Source organism: Mustela nigripes, chromosome 6 (genome assembly GCF_022355385.1).
Source record: "Mustela nigripes isolate SB6536 chromosome 6, MUSNIG.SB6536, whole genome shotgun sequence".
Classification (NCBI taxonomy): domain Eukaryota; kingdom Metazoa; phylum Chordata; class Mammalia; order Carnivora; family Mustelidae; genus Mustela; species Mustela nigripes.
In genome coordinates this window covers 120511920-120530197 of record NC_081562.1, presented here as the reverse complement: position 1 = coordinate 120530197, position 18278 = coordinate 120511920, and the positions used below count along the sequence as shown (strand labels likewise).

Here is an 18278-nt window from a genome sequence, read left to right as displayed (position 1 = left end):
TGGTGATTCAACACTTGTATGCATTGTGGACTGATAAAAAAATATCCATTTTAAACACCATACCCTTGGGACGCCTGGGCGGCTCAGTCAGTTAAGCATCTGACTTTGGCTCAGGTTATGATCTCAGGGTCCTGGGATGGAGACCCCATCCCTCCCTCCCCTGTGTTACGCTCCCTGCCCAGGAGTCTGCTTTTTCCTCTCCCTCTACCCCTACACCCTCCTCATTTTTGCTCTCTCTCTCTCTCTCTCTCTTAAATAAATAAATAAATATTTAAAAATAAAATGCCACATCGTCTAGCAAGCCCCACTACATTATAAGCTTTGGAGAAAACACCATTTTCCTATCCCTAGGATGTCCAGCACAGAGCCTTTCACAAAGTAGGCACCCAGCAAATATTTAACGTACTTAATAGAAGAATGGGAAGTTAATGAGAGAGCATCATCATAAACACAAAAAAAGAATCCTTCACTTCTTCTACCTTTTCTCGGAAAGTAGCCAGTTTTACTGACTAATTCCCACAATTTTGTTGTAAAAAACCTTCTTGAAGGAAGCACATGTACATTACCTATTGATCAGTTTGCCAAAAATAATGAATCATTGAAATCATCTAGTTATCTAATGGGACTGTGAAGTTGAAATAAGCCAATGCTTTTGTCCAGAAAGAAAAATGGACCCTCGTGAGCGTTATTCCAAGAGTCTTACTTAACTGTGTAATCAGATATCTGATCTTCCAGATGATGGTCTGAATTCTCAGGCATCCTTCTAAGGAGCTACACACTCTGAGCAAAGTTTTTTTAACTGTGGAAAATGAAGAAGCCATGCCTTTACCCCGTGGAATTCAAAACCTTGCCTAATGTGCATGTTGCTCAACAAAGTGTCAGATTTTGCAAAACAAGCAATCCCTGGTAGCACTTCATGCACAAGTTTAACATTTTTAAAGGTGTATCAGAGAGTCAGCGGTAGGAAAGGAGAGGAGAAAAGCAATCAATACTGAAAATAACTGGAAATGTATCCTACTTCAGGTACCCTTGAATTCTAAGATTCCAATTCTGTAAATAGCCTTTCAGTTTAAAAAAAAAAAAAGTCAAAAACAATTCAAAGAGGAGTTCAAAAGATCTTGGGCAGGTGGAGCAGAGGAGACAGAGCTTCGTACTGGGATAGGCACTTCTGCCCGAACCCTACTATTGTTCCCAGGGTGGTATAATTATCTCAACAACTCCAGGTCAAGGCCAAACACTGACCGCTGCCTTTCTCGACAAATATATGGGACTGATATTTTTAGGTTCTCTTCCCCTAGGGCCAGCCACTGAACTCATTTATTGTAGCAGGCTGCCACCTGCTGGTTCCCTGCCAAGATTCCTGGGAAAGAAGGAGGGACCCTCAGAGCACCCTCTCCCGCCACCTCTCTCTCGCTCTCATCTGCCCCTCGGAGACCACAGTAAACTTGAAGAAGGAAGTGTGGAAGCCTTTTATCTCAGCACCCAGCAGGATAACTCAGCCTCTCAATACTAGAACAATTTTTGAATAAATAAACGGTGCATTCTAAGACTACTGGGCGGCAAGAAAATCCTCCAGGACCCAGGGAATTCAGAAAACAAAGCTGGCTCTGGTTTCACCAGCATGGACTGGAGTTTCCAGAGAGACAAGGAGGGCACACAGGGAGCATGAGTCAAACCGGAGAAGACCACGTCGCCTTGCTACTCAATGGTGTTTTGTCGGCTAACTTGCCTATAAAATGGGATTAGCGGCAGGCTATGAGATTTTCCAGCTGGAATCTGGAATTTGTGACTGTCCTGAAGGAGTTCTGTGCAGTTAGGCTCATTCTGTGGGATTTAGGGACAGAAGTCAGGCTGGCTCTGTCCCATACAACAGCCACCAGCCCCCGGGGTTGGCGGTGGAGGGTGGGGGAGGCTGTGAGGCACTGGGACTGTGAGCGATCTGAATTGAGCAATGCTAAACCTGTACAATACCGGATTTCAAAGACTTAGTATGAAAAAAGAATGTAAAACATCTTGCTAATTATCTATATTGGTCTTATAGCAAAGTGATAATATTTTGGATAGATTGAATTAAAATACATTATTAAAATTAATTGCCTCTTTCATTTTTTAAATGTGGCTACTAGAAAAAAATTAGATTACAGATGTGGCTCAGTTATTTTTCTTCTCAGCAGCGCTGAGTTCCACAAATAATCGTGGCTCATGTTTCCTGAGCACTTACCAGGTAGAAAAGAAAGAAGAGAAGAGAAGACCTTGTAAGGATACTGTGCTAAGGGTTTTAGGCACATGGCTTTTTCACTTAATCCCAAGAGCCATATTAAAAATGTTTTATTATCGGTCCAATGTTACGTATCAGGAAACGGAGACTCAGAGAGAATAAGGAACATGGCTACACAGTTGGTGGCTTGCCATGTGTGGACTTGAATCCAGAAGCGTAAGAAGCCAAATCCAGAAAGATCTATTCCACAATAGGTCTCTCATTGGCCTGCCTTCTGTTGTGGTCCAATCCTCTCTCCTTCCCTGACCATATCTATGGCTTTGTATGTCATAGGCTTTTCTCCCCTCTATCAGACCACCTTGTTGTAAATTCTATAGTCAGGGAAAAAGAGGTCTCTCACCCTTGCATATTTTCCTAGGCCCATATTAAATAACAAATTTAGAGGTGGACTAGTATATAGAGGTAAAATTCTTTCCAACTACTGCTTCTAATTTTTGTCTATCTTGGCGTTCAGTGTCTCACGGTATAAAATTTTCAGACGTCATAAATCCTTGAGAAAGTGCTCTAAGAGGTTTTAGATGAAAACAGATTTTCCAGATTTGCCTGAAATTGTTTTAACTTTTTGCAAAGAAGGAAAATTCTGTTTATACAAAAGCACTAGGCAGAATTTCTGTGAGCCTCAAATCCTTCCGTTATTTGTGTATATGAGGACTGCATGTGTCTATACGCACATACACACGAGTCATTTATAATCACTCTTACAAGGAAATTAGGCTTTTGATCTTTTTAGTTTTGGTGAGGCAAATCTTACATTTCTAAAACAACTCACACTGTTGTTTCTGGGATCATTGTTCAGGAACAAATAAATGTGTCCCATCACTTCCTGCTTTACCTCTAATCGGTTTTGGTTCTCTCCAGTTGGGAGTGGCCAAGAAATTTTTAGCAATGAACAGCAGAGCAAAATCCCAACAAACCCTATGATAAATAACCGTTTTGTGGTGTAGGCAAAAAAATAAAATAAAAACTAGCATTTAAAAGACACGGCCATGCATCCACCTGTCCAACGAGCCGTCCGTTTACCCACCCACGCTAGCATGGGGAATAGAGATGCCACAGTTAGCTTACCCGGGCCTCAGTGAACTTATATTCTTGCGAGAAAGGTAGCCCATAACCAGTCAACTAGTTAATCAAAACAACACATTGAGATGAGTCTCTCACAGAAGCGAATAGAGTGTGGCGACAGAGGGCCACCTGCTTTGAATGGAGTGGCCAAGGGAAGGATCTAGCTCAGGTGATGGCTGGTGAAGATAGCAGAGCAGGAGTCCAAGCAGAAGGAAACACCAGTGCTGTCCGGAGACTGCGGTTATAGGAAAGGAGTGGTGGATATGGATGGATACAAGGGAGCGAAGGCAAGCGTGCAGGAAACACACAGGGAGAAGCAGATCTCTCCCAAGTATGGGAGAGATCATCCAGGAACTTCAGCCCCAGTCAGGAGTTTGGGTTGTATCCAAAGCTATCCACAGAAAGCTACTGAGAGCTTCTAAGCAGAGGGGTGAAGCATGCAGGGTTTTTTGTTTTTGTTTTTAATATTTTATTTATTTATTTGACAGAGATCACAAATAGGCAGAGGCAGGCAGAGAGAGAGAGGGAAGCAGGCTCCCTGCTGAGCAGAGATCCGATGTGGGGCTCGATCCCATGACCCTGAGATCATGACCTAAGCAGAACGCAGAGGCTTAACCCACTGAGCCACCCAGGTGCCCCCAGGTTTGTACTTTTTAGAAGACTACTTTTCCTGCTGAGTGGAAAGGAGACGAGGCAGGATGCAAAGTCGGGGAGGTGTTTCCTGACTCAAGATTCCTTTACTTCCTGACATTACTATTCTCCAGGTTTGGTGGCTAACACTTTGTGTGTTTCGCCCAGATTCCCAAATGGTTCCATTCTTTTTTCAGGTTAAAACCTTTTCATTTCCTTTCTGGTTGTTTTTCAGTTGTATTTAGAGAGCGAGGGGGAGTGGCAAAGGGAGAAGGAGACTCTTAACCAGGCGCCACACACAGCGCAGAGCCCCACGCAGGGTCTTGATCTCACAACCTGGAGATCATGACCTGAGCCAAAATCACGAGCGGGTTGCTTAATGGACTGAGCCACCCAGGCGCTCCTTTCTTGTTATTTTTTAAAATTTAGATACAGTTGACATATAGCGTTACAATAACTACATGACAATTCAATATTTGTACATATTGTGGACTGATGACCACAGTAAGTCTAGTTAACATCCATCACCATACATAGAAATTTGTGTGTGTGTGTTATGAAAACCTTTAAGATCTACTCTCAGGGGCGCCTGGGTGGCTCAGTGGTTAAAGCCTCTGCCTTCGGCTCAGGTCATGATCCCAGGATCCTGGGATTGAGCCTCACATCCGGCTCTCTGCTCGGCAGGGAGCCTGCCTCCTCCTCTCTCTCTGCCTGCTTCTCTGCCTACTTGTGATCTGTCAAATAAATAAAAATCTTAAAAAAAAAAAATCTACTCTCAGCAGTTTCCAAATCGACAATAAGATAATATATTATTGGCTATAGACACTGCACTGGACATCACATCCCCAGGACTTATTTCTTTTATAGACGGGGGTTTGTACCTTTTAATCCACTTCACCATTTCTTCCCCCCTCCGCACCCCACCCCCAGCTCTGTTTGTCAGCTTTCTGTTTGCTTATCTAGACTCTTAGATCTTGGATATGGAAGAATATTATTAGATTAGGAAGAAAATTATTTCTTCCCTCAGAGCGTTCTAAACATCTGCAATAAAGAATAGCCTGGTGCCAGGTTTGCCTACAGCTCAAGGGCGCTGGCTTAGACCCAGCTTCTGCCTGGAGACACCTCTCCCCCCACTCACCCCACCCTCCCCCTCCAACCCAAACCTTCCACATTTCAATGCTTCTTCCCTTCCAAGCTCCAGAGCTTCAAGCCCGAGCTCCACAGTAAAGGTCTTTTCGTAACAATGATGAGAGGCTGCGTGTGCCTCTGGGACAGAGGAGCTCAGGACTCCTGAGGACACGAGCCCACCAGGCTCGAGGTCAAGCACTGCCCCAAGGGGCCCCCTCCCTTAAATAGAGCGAACTCACAGGAGTCCCTTCAAAGGTCCCACTGGGGGTTACCCGGCTCCTCTGCCTTTCTCAAACAGCGGGCTGACCTGTTCCCCGGCTGCCCGTGCTCCCTTGGATTACTGCTCCCCCAGCAGTTTTTTAGGGCTGGCTGAGTCCCAGGATGGAGGGCAGCAACCCTCTCTCCAGGAGTGAAAATACCTCTCGACCTGGAGCTCTTCCGTTCGCCTCAACCTCCAAACCTGCTCTCCATCCTTCTCCGCCAGCCGGGCTCTGAGCCCCCCAGGGCAGCCTTGAGCAGACCGGCCACCTTCTGGCTTCCACCTGGGTTTGGCTCTGCCGACCCCGGCAGGAAATCAGAGGGACGGGAATGAAGTCAGTGTTTTTCTCCCCTCACTTCCTCCATGCGGGGAGCCCTGGGTGGGCTGCACCCCTGGCCTGAAGCCCCTTCCACACCACTAGCTGTTTCGGCTCCTTCCCCATTCCCCTTCAGGCTCAAGGACAGTAACGGGAAGCTTGCTGTGACTGGTCCCCCGACTCCCTATTCCTCACCACCTTAGTCCCTTTCTTAAATGCGCCTACAATGATCCCAGTTTGAATGCGCCCTCTCTTTCCTGCTCAGACCCTGACAGATACAACCTTCCTCTGTAAGGGTCCCTCGGCCACTCCCACGGACAGGATGACCTTTAACTGAGCATGACCCATGCCTTGCCCCATCCCCTTCCTCCTTCCAGCAGGAGAGTCCTCCCCCACAGGACGGTATCCTAAAACCTCCACACCTGCAACCCTCCTACACCCTCCTTACGACCACCTGATTCACGCCCTCGAAGCACCTGTTGGGTGAGGCAGAAAATGAAGCAGCCAACGGCCACAGGCTGCCTGTGCTCCCTCTGTGCTCTCTCTCTGCCTGCTCGCCCTCCCGGACTATTCACAAAGGCAGGAATCAGTGTGGGGGTCACACACACGGACCCCTAACGCATAGCACTAATATACAAAGAGATGCAAACATGGTGAACCGTATTATTATCCAAGAATCGTAGCAGAAGCTAATTGAGTGTGCACCCTGTGGCCAGTGCTCGTGTTAGCGCTTTCCAGGTCTTAACTCACTCAGGGCTCACAACTTCTCTTAAGAGAAAGGGACTGGGGGTGCCTGGGTGGCTCAGTCGGTTAAGCGACTGCCTTCGCCTCAGGTCATGATCCCAGAGTCTTGGGATCGAGTCCCGAATCGCGCTCCCAGCTCCACGGAGAGTCTGCTCCTCCCTTGACTTCTCTCTCTCATTCTCTCTCTCTCTCTCTCTAATAAATAAAATCTAAAAAAGAGAGAGAGAGAGAGAGACGGGGGCTGTTATCATCCTCATTTCTTAGGTGAGAAAATCCAGACACAGAAGTTACACAGCTTACGCAAGTTTAAACAGCTCGTAAGTGGCAGATCAGGCCTTCAAACCTTAAACCACGCTAGTTGACCATAAAGCTAATGGTCTTAGCCACAATATTGTAAATAATTAAAGTCTGCTGTGAAATGTCAGTAAGCAATCCTGGCGCTCAGTGCTTACAGCTGGCTTATTTTGGTGTTCTTTATCATAAAACATGTTCGTAGGGAGGGAATAAAATAAATACTGGAAACCTCCAGCAGAAAGAAAAAGTAGATGCGCAGGGTGTTGAAAACAGAACAAGAAGAAGTTTTAAAACACTGTCCAATCATCTGACATTAGAACATTAGGACAAAAGGCACACTTTGAAATCTTTTAATCGCTAAATTGGATAGCACACGATTAAATTTAAAATGGGTTGTTAAGGAAGATAGATGTCTTAGAATGCTTACCTTTAAAAGAGGGTGGGGCGCCTGGGTGGCTCAGTGGGTTAAAGCCTCTGCCTTTGGCTCAGGTCCTGATCCCAGGGTCCTGGGATCAAGCCCCACATCGGGCTCTCTGCTCAGCAGGGAGCCTGCTTCCTTCTGTCTGTCTGCGTCTCTGCCTACTTGTCTGTCAAATAAATAAAATCTTTAAAAATAAAGTAAAAAAATAAAAAGAGGGTAGGGTGCCTGGGTGGCTCAGTGGGGAGGGTAGGGTGCCTGGGTGGCTCAGTGGGTTAAGCCTCTGCCTTGGGCTTAGGTTGTGATCTCAGGGTCCTGGGATTGAGTCCCACATCGGGATCTCTACTCAGTGGGGAGCCTGCTTCCTCCTCTCTCTCTCTGCCTGCCTCTTTGCCTACTTGTGATCTCTCTGTTAAATAAATAAACTTTAAAAATCTTTTAATAAATAAATAAATAAATAAATAAATAAATAAAGGGTATTAGGAGTTTCTGGGTGGTTCAGGCGGTTAATCACGTCTGCCTTTGGCTCAGGTCATGATCCTGGAGATCCCGGATTGGGCCCACATCAGGCTCCCTGTTCGAAGGGCAGCCTGCTTCTCCCTCTGTCCCATACCCCACTTGTGTTCTCTCTCTCTCTCTCTCATTCTGTCTCTCTCTCAAATAAATAAATAAAATCTTAAAAAAAACGAAAAGAGTAGGAGCCTGCCTGCTCAGCTCAGTCTGAACAACAAGCAACTCTTGATTTGCTTAACAAACAAACTCTTTTTTGCTTAACAAAAAAAAGTCAATAAATTTAAAAAGAGGGTATGTATTCATTTATAACAATGGTTCTCAAACGTTAGTGTGACAACCATTAGGAGCTTGTCACATGAAGATTCCGGGGCCCCACATCAAACTTCTGAAAAAGAATCTCTAAGGCATTGTAGTGGACGAAATAATGGCCCCTAAAGGCATCCACGTCTTGATTCCCAGACCTGTGGACATGCTTCCTTATATGGCAAAGAGACATTGCCGATGTGGTTAAATTGAGTGAGCATCGTGGGATGAGACGATGATCCTGAATAATGTCCGCACAAGGGTCCTTATGTCGGCAGCTTCTAGAAACTGGAATAGGGGAGGAAACAGACTCTCCCCTAGATGGTCCAAAAAGCATGCATCCTGTCTGAGCCTTTCAGCTTCTGACCTCCAGAACTGTAGAGGCAATAAATTTCTGTTATTTAACACCACTAAGTCTGTGGTCATTTGTTACAGCAGCAATAGGAAACTGACATAACAGCCAATTCCGGAGTCTGCATTTGTAACAAGCTCTAGGCAACTCTGTTGCAAATGAACTTGAGCTCAGCCTACACAGGGGGCTCTGGCAACACCATAGGCCCGATCAGTGCTTCTTTCTTATTTAAAATGCGTCCCCCACTCCCTTTTGTAAAAATTTCAAATAATATTCTGGGTTTTTTTTTAATTTTAAAAACATGGGTCCGTAGCTTACCATGTATGTTAGTAACTGATAGGCATGAAATGAAGTGTGGGTACAGTAGAGAAAGCCTGGCGTCTTAAGAGTCACTTGGACCCAGGACCCCATCTGTGCTGTGCAATCTTGTGTTAGTCCTTTTGCCTCCGTGAGCTTCAGTTGCAGACCTATTTGTGAGCTCTAGGGAGCATAACACGCCCAAATATGTATATTCAGAGGGCCAAGGCATAGCGGCAGGCACAGAATAGATGCTCAGGAAAGCGTCAGGTTCTCCCTGTCTCCCGTTTCTCCCTCCCTCCTTCCCCTCGTCCCACAGGGAGAAAGACAAAACGTCTAAGTTCTGCATCTTAGAATACTAAGAGTCTCTGTATGTGAATCTTCAGGGAACAGTTCATGATCAGTCTTTGTTTCTGCAGAAACCCCAAAAGAATAGGTGCTAACCGCTTCCCAAAGTGAGGCGCTACCTCACCGGCCGGAGCCTGCCAAGCTGATATTTAAAACCGGTTTGTTACTTTCATCCGGATCCCCTCTTGAGGGTGTAAAATACTTGCAGCTGGAGAGGAGACGAGATTTGTCGGGGGGTGCGGTGGGGGTTATAACTGATGTGCTGTGAACGTCCCCGATGGGAAGCTCATACATGTTCCCTGCAGATGGTGTCTCCTGCGTGTGCTGCGAAGACGGTCGGCAGACAAGAGCGGCGGGGCTGAAGCCGCCCGGGGCTGCGGGAACACGCGCGTTTGGGCAGTGACTGTGCGCCCTCTAGTGGCGCATTAGAGGACAGCGTTTTTCTGTAGGTCCGATGAGCGCCCGCCAGGCGGGGGTTGGGGGGGTGGGTTTAAGTCCTGCAGGACAGCTTGACCTGGAGGGGCCAGGAGATCTCAGCAGAAAGAGAGTGGAACTATTCTCCCAGAATCAAAGACCTAGAGGATGTATTTTTGCTTGAATTTAAGAGAAAGGCTGATGAGAGATGCCCAGTGAGATGGGGAGGGGCTCTGAAGGACTGTGAGGTGATCCCACAAAGTGCGTGGAGAGGTGGTACCAGCCCGAGAGTGGAGAAGAAGAAAACTCTCCCTATATTGCACCCACGAGTCCTGCTTCTTCCATATAACGACTTTAAAAACAAATGTGTAAAGGGAAGGCTATACAATGTTTTTAAGACTTTTCAGAAAAAAATTATATTCTGAGAAACTGTTTTTGTAATTTCTGAAATAATATAAAGCCTCACGGCGCCTGGGTGGCTTGGTGGGTTGAGCATCTGCCTTCGACTTCAGGTTATGATCTCAGGGTCCTGGGACTGAGTCCCCCGTCGGGCCCTCTGCTCAGCAGGGAGCCTGCTTCTCCCTCTGCCTCTGCCTCTCCCGTGTTCATGCTCTCCCTCTCACACATAAATAAATAAAAATTTTAAATAATGTAAAGCTTATTCAATACCTACTAAAACATATAGAAACCATTTGTTCAGTTTTTGTGGACACATTCATAGATCCTTTTCCTTTTCTCAGAAGGAAACGGCTCAAGTGTTTCTTGCTAATTTTAACAAGAACAGAAACTCCCTTAAAAAAAAAAAAAAAAAGAATGAAGTACAGGGACGCCTGGGTGGCTCAGTCCGTGACGAGTCTGGTTCTTGATCTGGCTTAGGCCATGATCTCGGGGTCCTGGGATTGAGCCCTGCGTCGGCCCCACGCTCATCACAGAGTCCGAGTGAGGATTCTCTCTCCCTCTCCTTTGGCCCTTCCTACTCGCTAAAATAAAATAATTGTTTAAAATCTTTAAAAAAAAATCACTGAGTACAAAGAAGTTTAAATAAAAAGTGAAAATGCCCTATAATCCCTGTAATCAGTGCTAAATACCAGTAGCATCTCGGAACACATTCTTTCAGACTTTCAAATTCAGAATTCTCAGAGTTATAAAAATACGCTGAGGAAGAATGTCCATCGATGTCCCTCTGAAACAAAGACGTGTCCTTAAGCCTCCCGGAGTACAACGCTGTGGGACAGCCTCTGTCCAGATACCACCTGGGAATGCAGGTTTATTATCTCACAGTTCCTTCCACACGGACAAGTGGGCTTGGGGCTCAGTCTTTCACTCAAGCTAGGACCCTGCCGTTTACTACTTGTGACCTTGGGCAAGCTATCTGATCTTTCCAGTCTTCATTTTTCTCATCTGTAAAATGGGAGTAATAATAAAAAATACTCAATCAGTTTGGGGCACGTTTGATGAGATGATATATATATATAGCTAACATTGTGTCTGGCCATCTAGCAGACTCTCAACGAATGTTGGCTTTTATAACTCGGCTGGGCTGTGGTCCTCTGCATGCTTTCTGGACTTCTACAAGAGAAATTCAATTCCTGTTCCACATGAGACCTTCAAGTATTGGGTGATTTCCATCATGGCCTTTTCTCTCTCCTCTGAATGTTCACAAATTTGTCACTGTTCTTAAAATACGGCCCCTTGAGTGGGACCCAGTAACTAAGGCACATGCTGCGTGCTGAAGCCCATAGTAAATATTCGTGACTCCCACGTTCCGAATACCACTTCCAACCACAGATTCCTGAACCTTCTCCCGGGATCTGAGCCTATCCCTTTCTCTCTTTTTTGCAGTTGGTTTTGAAATCACATGCAACACTTTGGATCAATCTCTGTTCGTTTTCATGCTTAGACTTACTCCACTCTTCTTCGGGAACATGATTCTGTCGTAAAATGAAATGATAATTCTTTCCCACTCTGAGCTATCTACAACATTGTGATCACACCTTCCTTTTTTTTTTTTTTCTTTTTAATTGGGGTGTAATCGACAGAACATAATATCAGTTTCAGGTATGCAACATCGTGATCTGATACTTGTACATATTGTGAAATGACCATCACCATTGTCTAGTTAGCATCCAACACCTCACATTGTTACATTTTTTTCTTGTGATGAGAACTTTTAAGATCTATTCTCTTAGGCACTTTCAAATATATGATACAATATTACGTACAGCCACCACACAATACAGTACATCCCCATGACCTACTTATTTTATAACTGGACTTTTGTACCTTTTGATCCTGTCACCCATTTCGCCCCCTACCCCCTGCCCTAACCTCCTGCTTCTGGCAACCACCAACTTATTTCCTGTATCTATTAGCTTGTTTTTGTGTTTTGGTATTTTTTTTTAGATTCTACACATAAGTGAGATCTTACGGCATTTGTCTTTGTCTGACTTCTTTCATTTACCATAATGCCCTTAAGATCCATCTGTGTTGTCACAAATGGCAAGATTTCCTTCTTTCTATGGCTGATAGTCCAGTGTGTGTGTGTGTGTGTGTGTGTCTGTCTGTCTGTCTGTCTGTGTCTGTGTGTCTGTGTGTATTTTCTTTATCCATTCACCCACTGGTGTACATTTAGGCTGCTTCCATGTCCAGGCTATTGTCAATAATACTAAATAACCCGGGGGGTGCATACATCTTCTCCAGTTATAATTTTCATTTCCTTCGGGTAGATACCCAGAAGTGGATTTTCTGGATCATAAGGTAGTTCTATTTTTAATTTTTTGGGGAAACCCCCACAATGTTTTTCCACAGTGACTGCATCATACTATTTCCTTTTCTTAGCTTTGCAAATGGACTTTTCAACCACATGTTATATCTATTTTTCCAGGATTTGTATTATATTATTATATATTATATAATATTATATATTATATTATTATATAGAAGTAGGAATTACTAGTGAAACTCTTGAAAGCTCTCTTCTTGGTCCAATGCAATGAAAAATCTTGAGCGTTAAGAACATGTAGGTGTCTGTGCTCTCATAGCAGACAACTGGACTTACATTTGAGCATAAGTTCACTGGACTTACATTTCTGGACTCTTTCTCTTCTTAAACAAAATTAGGGATGCTTGGGTGCCTCAGTCAGTTAAGCGTCTGTCTTTGGCTCAGGTCATGATCCCAGCATCCTTGGATCGGGCCCCACATCGGGTTCCCTGCTCAGTGGGGTGTCTGCTTCTCCCTTTCCCTCTGACTCTCCCCCCACTCATACTCTCTCTCTCAAATAAGTATATAAATCTTTAAAAAAGAATCAGAGTACTTGCCTCTGTTGGGCAACTTTTGAACCTCCCTGATCATTCAGAGATTATGTGTTTGGCAATGTGCCAGTGAATTCTTAGAGTAGCCAAGAGTGTTTGAAAAGGTCTCATCGTGAGAACTTGCTTGAAGCAAGGCTTTCTGAGCTCTGCCCTCATCCATCTGGAGTTCCATTTCTATTAATGAATCTACTTTCATTCTTCAGATACAGACACAATATATTTCATTCATAGTTTCCTTATTTACTCAAATTTCTATGTAGGTATGAAGAGGTCATTTTATATATCATATTGTGAGATAATTGAATAATTGTATATTGGTCTCTGTCCTCAGTTCCTGGCACAGAGCTCCTAGAACCTTTGTGATTTCCAAAGTGACAAGAGCACTAAGAACATCTCTTGTTCTAAGATTTGGTCTTTGACCCCACCCCTGATGTGGGGCTCCTTAAGCTCTTATAAATTCCAAAGTGGTAAGAGCACTAGAAGCATCTTTTAAATTCCATTAAAAGTAATTTAATTTAATTGTGGGTGGGCTCCTGGGTGGGGAGTGGTCACCAGAAAGACTAAACCATGATTAGAGACTTGGACTCTTCAGCTGCCTGCCCATCGTCCACAGAGTGGGGAGGAGCTGGGCATGGAGTTAATAATTGATCGTGCCTACATGAGGAAGTCTCCTTAAAGTCCCAATAATAAATAGGAGGTTTGGAGAGCTTCCAGGCTGTCAAACACATCCAACACCAGGAGGGAGCTGTACCCCAATTCCACGGGGACGAAGTCCATCCTTTATGTTGAAAATGATGCATGTGGACCATACTTTCTTCCTCCTCCTTTAAGAGAGAAGTAGTGTCTCTATTGCTGTCTTCTGTCAGAGTATAATAAGGCCTACTGAATCTCTCACATCTTAATATATATTGCTTATAACAAAATTTTAAGGAAAAAAACCATTAAATATATACACTCTTTTTCTGGTTCATTCTGTCTTTGCAAGCTGGCTTATTGATTTATGCTGTGCAGACTCTCTGGCGTATAATGCTGGCTCTGGGGTCTTGAGTTTCTATGATACAGCGATACCAGCCGTACAGATAGACTAAACCAATCTCTCTGTTCTTTCCACATTCTTCCTGCTTTGTCGCCCACCTCCTTTTTCCCTTCCTTCTCTCTCTCTTCCTCTCTCATTCTTCCAAATCAAACTCCACGGAAAGACTCCGGCAGGAACCCCTCTGATCTAGTGCCCACCTGTTCAACAATTAGCCAACGATGCCCTAAGTTCCCCTTGTGAACTGGGAGGTGGGGGGAGGCAGGTGAGGACATTCACTGGGGACGGGCCAGACATCCCAGGAGTTGTCTGCTATGAGAGCACAGACACCTACATGTTCTTAACGCTCAAGATTTTTCATTGCATTGGACCAAGAAGAGAGCTTTCAAGAGTTTCACTAGTAATTCCTACAATGATCTAATTTCAAGGCCGATATCTTTTTGGACTGGTAGACACCAGGAATATTAAACAGTCAACACGTCTTCATTTTTTTCAAAAGATTTATTTATTTATTTGAGAGAGAGAGCACAAGCAGGGGGAGGGGCAGAGAAGGAGAGAGAGAGAGAGAATCTCAAGCAGACTCCTTGCTGAGCACCGAGTCCAATGACCCTGAGGTCACAACCTGAGCCCAAATCGAGAGGTGCCGCCCAGGCCCCCCATACGTCATCGGGTTGTCATTCATCATCCCAGATTGTGATTAAGTACATAAATGTAGTGATAAGTCAAAGTCCACATGTTTCCTTAAAAGCAAAATAATAAACCCCATAATTTTGGATGAACAAAAGTGGATTTCTTAGTTCTTGGAAAAAAACAAAAGCTTCAGCGTTTGTTAGGAAACTTGCAAGATTCTTGGCGTTCAGATTGCTTTTACGAAGCAATACAGGGATGAGTCAAGTATAACTGAATCAGGAGCATATGGATCCGATTCTCCCTTAAATATTCACGGGTATAAAAAGGAAGGGGAAAAGAATTTGCCAAATGTGTTACCAAAACAAAACACTTTCAAAATAACTTGAGACAGTCAACAGACCCCAAACACAGCTGTGTTCTCTTATGTCTAAAAAATGCATTTTCCTTTCAACGTCTTGATATGTTAATCTAATTTCTGTTGAGTGCCTCCAGCCCACGAGGCGTCTTCCCGAGCTCACCAAGTCTGACGAAAGGGCTTCCTATTTGGAAACACGAACTCTTAATGAAATGATTAGCATAATTCTCTTCTGGTTTTTCGCATCTATTTGAAATATGTTTTTTAAGTCTGTTCAGCAACAGGCATCGTTATCACTCCTGTTTCTGCAATGGATTTTTAGGGCTTTAACCCACTTAAGAGCAGTACGCTTCTTAGGGTTAATTTTGGTTATTATTATTATTATTATTATTATTTTTTTTTTTTTAAGTAGGCTCCATGCCAAGCGTGAAGCTCTGTGCGGGCTTGAACTCCTGACTGTGAGATCAAGACCTGAGCTGAAATCAAGGGTAGACGCTTAACCGACTGAGCCACCCAGGCGCCCCGCCTCTGATTTGGTTTCAGCCGGAGAAGTGGTAGCCGGCAAGAGAGGCTGTGGCCTCGTCAGGAAGCAGCCCCCAGAGGAAGAAGCACCAGGTCTGATGAAACGGAGTTTGCTGTGTTGTTTATCCACGCAATGCGGTGATCAGAGTTTAGCTTATTAGTGTTGCCTTTTTCTTTAATTTCTGAAACGTTAGATTTTCTCAGTTCGTCTGAGCCATGTTATGAGGTTCAGAATGTTTTTCGTCATTTGCACGTTTGTCTTTTAACACAGTCAGCTCTGATTGTGATCGTATCACACCGAATGATGTGTTTGTCTTTTAACACAGTCAGCTCTGATTGTGATCATATCACACCGAATGATCTAGCTCTTCGGAGATCAACCTGGACAACAGGGAGCTCACTCAGACAACGCTTCTGGAAAGGGAGTGGCTTACTCTGTTTGCTCACTGTGGTCACCAGAGTCCTGATAGCATCCGATAGTCAGGATCTGTCCAGACAAGTTTCAATACTCGTATTTCAGAGTGTTCCGTAACTCCAGGATTCATAAAGACAACAAAAGATAGGTTAGTCATAGCACACTCTTATGTTACATTTTATAATAACAATTGTTATAATTTTTGCTCTTCAAGAAACAAGAAGAAATTCGCATATCTAACTCTATCTAGCAGCCAGTGGAACTAGGGCATAAATTTCCAGCCCTGCCTTACTACAAAGCTGCTGGAACCCCTTAGTCAATGTGGCTAGGAGGACAGTTTTTCCTCTGGACAGAAATACTTTGGCTGTTTTTCCCTAGTTCTGCTGATGCTTATTTATTTGACAGAGAGAGAGAACACAAGCAGGGGGAGCAGCAGGTAGAGGGAGAAGCAGGCTTCCCGCTGAGCAAGGATTCAATTGATGCCAGATTCAATCTCAGGACCCTGGGATCATGACCTGATCCGAAGGCAGATGCTTAACCAATGAAGCCACCCAGGTGTCCCTACGGAAATGCATTTAAGTAATCATCTTACTCTGGGACACTTTTCTCTTTCCATTGGAGAGACCCTGCATTCCGCTGGTTTACAATTTGAGTGCCGTTTTCCTGTTCTGTTCTGTTCTGCTGGGTTCTCCCTTCCTAGAGCAATAAAAATGGTGGTCATAGGAAGAATAACTTCTTGACCTAAAGGTAGATTTTTTTTTTCCCTCCCTCAATACTCCCCTTGCTCTGCTTTTTAGCCTGTCAGGAAGTTCAAATCAATAAATATTTACAAGATGCCTGTTATGTCCCAGGCACTGGGCTAGTTGCCAAGGCTATAAAGAGAAACGATACATGGTCCCTGGCTTCCAGGATTATATGACTTAACTGGGAAACAAGAAATATACAATTTGTACAACGTAGTGGCAGAATGCAGTGGGGTGATGGGTCCCGGGGAAAGGGGCGCTGAGCCCCCTGCGGGGTGGGAGACGGAGTGGGCTGGGAGTAGGGGAGGGGAGAGAGGAACGGTTAGTTCCCCACGACGGCTCTAAGAATAACCACAACCATTTACTCTCCTACAGTTCTGGAAGTCAGACGTCTGAAAGAGATTTCACTGGGTCAAAAACCAAGGTCTTGAGAAGGCTACACCAGGGAGAATCCATTCTTCACCTATGCCGGCTTCTAGGGCTTTATTTCTTGCCTTGTTTGGCTCCTGGCCCCTTCCTCCATCGCCAAAGACAACTTCGTAGCATCTTCAAATTTTTCTCTTCTCCATTTTCGCATCACCTTTTTCTCCTGTGTAGTAAAATCTTCTATCTCCCTCTTACGTGATTGCTTTCAGTGGCCGCCAGATCACCTATGCCTGGGGGCCACCGTTCAGCCCGCCACAGGAGGTAACACAAAGAAGCTAGGAAAGGGTGTTACGACAGAAGGAGCAGCATAAGCAGGTGTGAACAGCACAGCACAGTTCAGAGCATGTGGAAACTGCCGGCAATTTAGTGCTATTGGATCATCAAACTGCAAAGCCCAGAATGCCTGAGCAGGAAGGACGGGGCAGCAGGCAGAAGACGGCATGTGCTGGGCTAAGTCGCTTGGGGTTGATCTTGTGGGCTCTCGGGAGTCTTTGAAGGTTTATCAGTAAGCAATGATGTGGTCATATTGGCAATCAAGAGACATCATTCTGGAAGATCGATTCAAGCAGGTCAAGATGCGCGAGATAATGAGAGTCTGAACGGGAACAGAGATTAGGATGAGAAGACTTACTGGAAAAGTTCACTCTCCAGGTAAAATCAAGAGGAATAGTTATTAATTGGAGAGGGGGGTGAAGGACAGAGAGGAACTTGGCATGATCCCAAGCTTTTTGCCTGGTTAGACAATGGCACCATTAAAAATAATAAGTACAAGAGGAGAAACTGTGTCCACAGAACGGAACATGGGCATTTATCTTGAATTTGTACAATTTGAAGATAGCCTGTGGCCTCTCTTCCCGGGCTTCCCAGGCTTCTTGCCCTATGCAGTCACGGGGGGACCCCACATGGAGAGGGACCTCACACTCTGCTGTCATCGCCTTGAACATCTCAATCATTTTTACCGGGGTAGGGGGCATATTTTTCTTTTGCACTGGGTCCCACAAATTATTTTGTCAGTTCTGCCTAAGACCCCAGAGTCAGAGAGAGATTTTCAGGGAAAGTTTTGCACAGGGCTTTCCTTAGGCAGAAATGTGGGTTCTAGCATCTCCCGGGTGGCACTGTCTGTTTTTCTCACTCCCCGTTAACCACTGCAAGCCTGGCTGGGCGCCATCCAAGTCCTGTACCCTAAATTATAGGGCTCTCGCATCAAACTTAGTGAATAAAAATCTCCCTGATTCAGGCTTTCCCTTCTCTACCAGCCGCAGCTCTGAGGCTCACCGATGTTAAATATTGGAGCCTGAGGGCTTTCCTAGGAGTCCATGTGGTAACTAGAAGAGCTCATTCTCATGGATTAAATGAATACTCAGGGCACCTCCCGCCAGAGGAGGGAAGGCTCAGATCTCTTTTGCGGTGAACTAGAGAGCTCCTAGAATTTTCAGTCTGAGACCCAGCCTTTTAGCTTCAGGTAAATATATCCCAACCCTCCGCT

At 44.8% G+C, this 18278-nt stretch overlaps 1 long non-coding RNA gene across 3 annotated transcripts in view; it reads right to left on the bottom strand.

Moving 5' to 3' along the window:
- Window positions 1-15112: 15112 nt before the first annotated feature.
- Window positions 15113-18278, bottom strand: part of LOC132020874 (uncharacterized) — a 78308-nt gene continuing 75142 nt past the window's right edge. For 2 of the 3 annotated variants that reach the window (XR_009405125.1, XR_009405124.1), the window contains exon 8: window positions 15113-15695. This is a non-coding gene — a long non-coding RNA (uncharacterized LOC132020874). Of the gene's footprint in view, window positions 15696-15830; window positions 17388-18278 lie in introns of those variants that run through there. The other variant, XR_009405126.1, reaches the window with a different exon arrangement.